The following is a 7717-nucleotide window of genomic DNA, read 5'->3' as shown; positions in this document are numbered from 1 at the left end:
ACCCCCCCCCCCAATATCCTTCCCCTACTTTGAATCACGCTGTATGTACCTGCCAGAATGTTTCTAATTTTAACTGATTTGGTGATTTGCTGTTACTTATTGTGAAAGAAAAGTTATCAGAAAAGCTTCACGGGCTTGTTATCATAGGAAAAAGGACAGCAGAGATGTGTTGTGTGTGTTGCTCTGGAAGTGTTCAAATTCAGCAGCAACCTGAACTTTGATGAAAATGATTGCACCTTTGGTGGGACTGTGAGCTTTGTGTTAGGAAATGTTAGTTTACTTTATAGAATTAATGAACGTGTGCATAAGTGCAATTTTCAAGTGGTAAAGTGGTTTCTCTCGTGGTAGAATGAGGGTGGACATAATTTAAAGAAAGGAAAAAAATCTATCCAGATAATATTTAAGTTTGCCTCAAATTAATCGAAAGAATCAATTTTTTTTAAGTACAAATAAGATGGCTGCAGAAATGTCAAGAAACCTTTTAAAAGAAATGCTTTCTAAGGTATGTGGTAATTACACTTCCTTGTAAAACAGGAAGAGGCCACAATGGCCTTTCCTCCTTAATTTAATTATTTTGTTCTTTGTGGGCAAAATTCATGCGGTTTACCAGAATGATCAAGACTGTTTCTCAATGAAAGATCCAATTTGCCATGAAGTATATAAAGCAAGGTCGGGAATAGGAATTAGTGTAAAATGACAATATGAATTGTTTCGAATACCATTTAGTTCCAGAGAAAACCTGGCTTCTTAATTAAGACTATATATTTTTATCTTAGGAAGATCACACAATCTCATCTGCCGTGCTATCTGTTAGATTACATGTGGCATACCTCTTACTCTGCCACTGCATTACCATAGAATCATAGAATGGTTTAGGTTGGAAAGCACCTTAAAGATCATCGAGTGTATGAAATTTCTGTTCAACAATCAGTTTACTATGATATTTTATCCTCTTTCGAAATCAAAGTTTTAATTTTGGGCAGGTGGCTGTTATTTGAAAAGAGGCGGAGGGAAGGAGCAGAAAAAAATCTTCAGTAGTTAGGCATTTTCTGCCACTGTTCTATTTGACAAGGGAAGTCTTTACAGGTGATTGAAATAGTTCACTTTGTGCAGGAAATTTGTAATATTCCTGTCGCTTTCTGCATGCAGATGACAAGCTGCTGCCAGCTGTACAGCATCGTTTGCTGCAGCTTCGGGGACTTTAGTGATTTCCATCCATTCAAATTGGTCCAAACCACTGAACTATTCCCATTTCCAGCATTTGTAGAGCCAGACCAATTTGCCCTTATCACAACAGAGTTGCCGACGGCTTTGTGAATTACAAGCTGTTTCTCATGTTTATTGATGGATGGATATTTGGGAAGGGACCAAAATAGTAATAGTAAAAAAGTACAGTTCATTTCCATCGGTATTGAATTTTTCTTTCTTGCTTGCTTTTTACCTTCCAATTTTTCTTTTCCGTTTTTGGGGGGATGGTATGGGGATAAGGGGACACGTAGAGCTCAGTTTCTAAATGTGAGACTTCTGGGAGAAGGAACTGAAGTAATTGAATTGGATTAGACAAGCCAGCAGAACAAAGTCACATTCCATGAGGTTTTTCCAGCATTGAGTAGACGAATAGTAATTATTTAAGGATTAGTGCAAGTCTAAGATGTGGTCCACTCTGAATACTCTTCACCATATATAAACAAAAGCAAGATGTAATATATGCTATTTAAGCTTCTTTTTATCTATAATAGATTTCTTTTAAAGCTGCAAGAACTTGAAAAAATCCTGCATGGTGAGTAAGCACTCTTACTGTTTTTCAATAAAGAATTAAACCCTTTAAGCTTTAATTCTAAAGAGATTCTAAAGAGAGCTTAATTAAAGATACTTACTCTAGCTTTAAATTATGTCCACCCTCATTCTCTCATTCTTGTGGCTTTTGTTTTTGTGGGGGTTTTTTGAAGTACATCCGTGAAGAAAAGAGGAATATTTTAAAGTGACAGGTTTTTTTAATGGTTTACAGTATCCTTTTTTTTTTTTTTTTTTTTGTAGTTTCTGAGGTCTTCTAGCGTCCCAATTGTACCCACTTTTGGGCCCATCTTTAAAAGTGACTTGCAAAACTAATTTTAAGCTAGATTTGAACCTCATTTTTTTAATTAACTGTATCCCTACTGATCAAATAAGGACATTAGACCGTAGTACCTCTTGACAGACCTTTAAAAAAAGTTGTGGTTTTTTTTCATTTCAAATTCTGTCTCCCAGTGCAATGTAAAGATCACTTTGGATGCATTATCTGATACTACCACACATATCGGAAGAATCATGCTTTGCACGAAGCTGTAATTCCTAGGTGATTTTTCTGGAGAACCATGAAGTAGCATAGTGGGAGATGAATAAAGATGAGGTTATGGCTGTGATTCTTTGTGCCTTCTTCATTTTGGGAAGTACTGGAAATATTTTTCTGTCTTCAATATTGGATTGCTTTTGTTCCCTAAAGACCTCTGCTTTTTGTTTCCTTTCCACACACTTCATTTAATAAAGCTTTTGTTGTGGTTTTGGTTTCTCTCCTCTGTCTTTGTTATGAGACAAATGAAATAAAGAGTAGATCAACCACCAGCTGACCACATCGTGGATTCAGTGAGATAACAGGGATTTATTACTTAACTGCAAGTAAAACATTTGACTTCCTGAAAATTCATTCAGGCACTGCTCTTGGGAAATTCCACCATTCTAACCTTTATATATCTGGTCAGTTGGGAAATTTCAGGTGATAGATGTTGGAGAACATGATCCTTTTTTTTTCTCTCTTTTTTTTTTTTAAATACCTTATTCACTGGATTTGGTTCATTTTGAGCCAGATAATCTTCATGGCTCTTTCTATTGTCTGTAATTGCTCAATAGGTTTGAATGCATTGAGACCTGTGAGTTTTCAGAGGTTATGTGCCTTTAGAGAAATTCTGTGAATAATTGATTTTATAGACCGCAGGGGGTTGCAGTCAGGGGATGAACATTTGGGCCAGGATTGAGTGGACAGGAGGCAAAATCAAGGTAAAAGGGCTTGAAGGCAGAGCCAGAGACCGCCATACAGCAGCAGGAGGTTCAGTCATTCAGACAAGCCTTAACTGTAACGTGTAGCTTGTCTACACATAGGGCCAATCACACCATTGTCAAAGGAAACCAAAACATATGAAATTTCTTTGTATCAATTAAATATTATGGAATATTTGAAAAAACAATAAAGTGTTTGAAGCTTTTTCTTTCACAAATCCATAGTTCTCAGTACTTAATATAAAAGTAAACATCTCTTATTTCCCAAAAGTGTAGATAATTACTTTCTGAAAATGCTTACTTTTAATATTTGAATGCAGTCAGGATCAAAATTCTATGAATTTGAACATTTTGAACTACTAGCATTCATTTTGCTTGTGTAGGAATACAGAACAGACCACTGGTTTGGATTTTCTGTACATCAGAAAATATGCCTGGGAGATTCGGGACTTTCATTAAAAGACTCTTTTAAATAGGATGTGGAAAATGTAACAAAGACTGAAAAAGATTTAGAGTCTGTCTTTGTGGAACAAATGGAGACTGTGACTTTGAATTAGCGCTCAGAGGTAATCTTCTATTAGACCAATTAGTAGAACTGGAAGAAATAGACAAATTCTTCAAGTATGTAAATTCTTCTTCCGTTGTAAAACAGGCGATGAAAGCTTGAAGCTAGCTACAGATGAGAAAAAATGCTCTAAGTTTAATATTTATCACGTACCTCATCTGAGAAAAAACGTAGTTGAAAGGTACTGTGGAACAGAAGAGATCTTACTATGAAGAAAAGATGATAAGGTGTTCTGCCTAGGAAGCATAATACTTGAGCAGCCTATGAGGACCAACTGCATTAATAGAGTGGGATGATAAAGAGGATGGCCTCCCTACAAGGAACTGAGGAAGGGCATTAGGCCAGCTTCTTACACTTGGAGGATGGATGCTAAATTCAAGGTCTGTTGAGCTTTCAGTAAGCTGTAGGGAACATCTGTGTTTATTGATAGACTGATAAGCCAAAAGAGATTTGACTTCTTATGCTAGGAAAAAACAAGCCTGAAATAAACAACGTCTAGAACTAAAAAATTCGCACACACACAAAAATGTCAGCAATATGAGCTAGGTTTTATCTCGGTACATATCTCTCAGCCAGCAAAAGAAGTTCAATCACCGCTAACTCAAAAGAGGCAAGATTTGTTACTGTTGTAATACAGTCAGGAAGGGCATTTACTTAGACTGAAGCCAAGGTAATTGCCTGTCTGGGTAGAAGAACAGGGCACTACCCAATATGTTGCATTAGCAACATGAAAAATATTAATACAGTGTTACAACCTTTCATTTGTGATCTCTGGTGCCACTTCTGATGAGTGAAGGTCTAAGGCATGAAAACTTTCTGCCAACTCGACTTTGATCAAGGATGTTTCTACTGTCTGTATGTATCAGACTTTTGCTATAATTGGCCTTACCAATTTTGTTCACACTTCAGCTGTGCAGAATATGTAGCACACCGGTAACAGGCTGTCTTGTGTTGATAACAAGCTTTTTAATAAATCACTCATCCTTCCTATAATAATAAGACCTTCTGCTGTGTTTTCTTCTCAAAAGTAAAGAGAAAAATAATTCTGCCACCTGTATTGTCATTTTCTTGTCTGTCTCATTTTCATTCTTTCGTGGCATGACATGGTGCAACATAACAACAAGATAGGAAGGAAATCTGCTGGTTTTCTTTATTTTGCTTTTTACACGGCACACTACTGTTGTTCCAGAAATCAGAGGACCAAAGAGGGATTCAACTGGAGGACAGGGGAAGAGGGATAAGGCTGTGCAGAGGTGACCAGACGGAGGTAAAGGAGCAAACAAAACAGTGCTGGGCAAAAAATGGAAGAACAATCTGTTTAAACTTTAAAGAGTATTTTCTGATTCTCTAAGATACTTCATCATGTTGCTTTTTACCTTGCAGTAAGGAGTGGGCTGCTGAAAACGTTCAAGTTTTAAGTTCTCCCAATTGATTACCTAAGCTTCAAATTTTACTATTTAAAACACTAAAATGTTATCAGTTAAGGAAGATGTAAGAATATCAGCATAGTTTGTCCATAGAATGGACACGGCAGAAGTACACATTCCCTACATGAACATATTGTCACACTAATATTTAAAAATTCCTACATAGATGAGACATCTTCCCTTGAATTACAAACAGATCATTTCTTATTGCAATGAACCACAGCCAAACACAGGCTTTTGAAATTGATGTGAGGTTTTACATTCAATTCAGTGGTCCTTGGATACAACCCTGAGACAGTGGACTGTCTAACTAACCTGCTTTAAAAAACTATAAGCTATGTAATATAGAGTTTTTATAACGTGGGCAGCTAGGTATCTCCTTTCTAACATTTAATTTTCACAGAGAATAGGGCTGAGATGTGCCTGGAGACCAAAGAGATTATCATATTCTCTATATCTAAAATTTGTCATTGACCATCACAGGCTTGAAGTGTAATCACTTTTGATTATCGATTTTCTGAATTTTCCTTGATGTTGAAATTCAAACATAATTATTTTGCCCTCTATCAGGAAGAAGCCAAGTTTATTTTCCTCGCAAGTTGAGCCCGTGTTTTACGTACAATTCCACAGTGTGTACCTAGCCTTCTGTAGTCAAAAATATGTCTCTACATTCTCGACTCCGTATTTTAATTAAAACTGAAATGGTTTTTTGAAAGGAAAAACATACAAAACTAGTGTCACGTAAGCATCAGAGCATACAGAGGAGGAAGATTTTGAAAGCTGGTACATCTGGCCTTATCTCGAAGCTAAGAACCATATTTTCAAAGACTGATAGGTAGGCAGTGGGATTTTGAACATCTTATATACACATAAATTCAGTAACAGAGGCTTTAAAAAAATCCCCCTAGGCATTATTTACCTGCTTAAAGAGCATTGAACGTCAAGCTTTAGAACATATGGGTCCTGGATATAGTCTTTATCTTTCGCTTCTTCTTTCCGATTACTTTTCCCATATCTTAGTAGCTCTAGAATCAAACAAGTATGTGGCTACTACAGTCTTAAACATAATGCTGAATACATTAGTTTATCTGTTGAACTTTAGTGCTGACTGGGAATACAGTCAAATTTCTTCTCACCTAAAAAAACATTCTTCTTCGTTGTACATGCACACATTGTCTAGCAAGTCTTGCAGAAGCAGCACTTTTTCATTTTTCAGCATGTGCGCGCCATGTCATTTACCAAAAGCTGGTCTTGCTTTCCCTCCTCCAAGTATGTCTGTGTCTTTCCCAATTAAAATTTTTATCACTTCCCCCATTAAGATTATGATCAGCTTCCTTTCCTCATATTAAAAACCACGTTCAAGTCTTCTTTCAAATAATTTTATCTCAAATACAAATAGTCATTTCTTCTTGTCTTACAGAAAAGTTCATGGTCTGAATCTATATAAAAGAACAGTGGCCATACAAGAGCCTAAATCTGGTGTTGCGGCTGCCTTTGAAGAGATTGTTTAATTTCTGTAGCGCTGCCTTGATAAGATATCACTTGTCAGATGGGTGTTATGATGGATCCAACTCCAAAATACATGAAATGAGTCTGCAAATTTTGCGTTATTTCCAACCTCTGCTATTCTGTATGGAGTACCCTCAGATACACTGAATTTCCTATTATAACAGTTGAAAGCACCCTTATTCATCTTAACTATTATTATTTTAGTCCACATATTTACAAAAATGTACTAACATCCAATAACCTTTAGAAGATGTGATCTGTATCCATGAGTGAGATAACTGAACAGTAAGAATTTTAAAATATGAAACCTAAAATTCAGTCTGACTGACCTCACCTCATACTGGTCTGTTGCTCTTTAAGAAATATGCTACATCCATAACATCATTATTGGAGGATAGGAATAAGACTGTAATATTTAGTTAGGTTGCAACAACAAAGCACATTTGGGAATCATTTACTGGAGCTCAAAGAAGATGGATAAAAATCAATATTGCATGTTGCCTACATAGCTATTTCATTCTCCAGTTGCCAACAAGCAATAAATTGGTGCTAGAATTAGAATTCTGACATATCATTAATCAGAGGAATAAATATGAAACAGCTTGATGAACCTTGGTATAAGAAACACAATTTCAAATAAAAAGTCATCCCGTATGTGTCATTTCTTGCTAGGGCCTTATATAATTCAGCAAATTGTATCATAAATTTTGGCAAAAGGGACACTGGAGCTGTCAACTTAATTTTTTTAAAGGGAAAAGCTCAAAAGATAGTATTAGTTCCATGTCACACAAAGTAATCCTGCCTTTTCTACTCTTCTATGGATTTAAATATTGTTTTCAGTAATCCTATGAGAGTAGGTATACACCTAATTTAAGACTTTAAAGTTCCAGTATTTCACATCTCTGTGTTGATCCAAATGTCTGATCCGTCTCACTTTCCATCTCCTTTCAATCCACATGGCCATTCTTTTGTTCAGCCAGCTATAGTCCGAACATTAATGGACTGATATCCACAATGAATTTGGTTCACTGAAGACAAACAAAAATAGTGCTGTCAACCCCCCCAGAGGCAAGCTTGGACTCATTTGTTGATGGTAGTCACATCTCATCACAGACACCTTTGGAGTTTGTGCCAACACTCCAACGGTTCTTTTTAAAAAGAAAAAGAAAATAAAGTGTCCCTT

The sequence above is a fragment of the Charadrius vociferus genome, unplaced genomic scaffold (genome assembly GCF_000708025.1).
Source record: "Charadrius vociferus isolate BGI_N301 unplaced genomic scaffold, ASM70802v2 scaffold108, whole genome shotgun sequence".
Taxonomy (NCBI): domain Eukaryota; kingdom Metazoa; phylum Chordata; class Aves; order Charadriiformes; family Charadriidae; genus Charadrius; species Charadrius vociferus.
The sequence above is the reverse complement of the archived record's forward strand: the minus strand, read 5'-3'. Positions refer to the sequence as shown.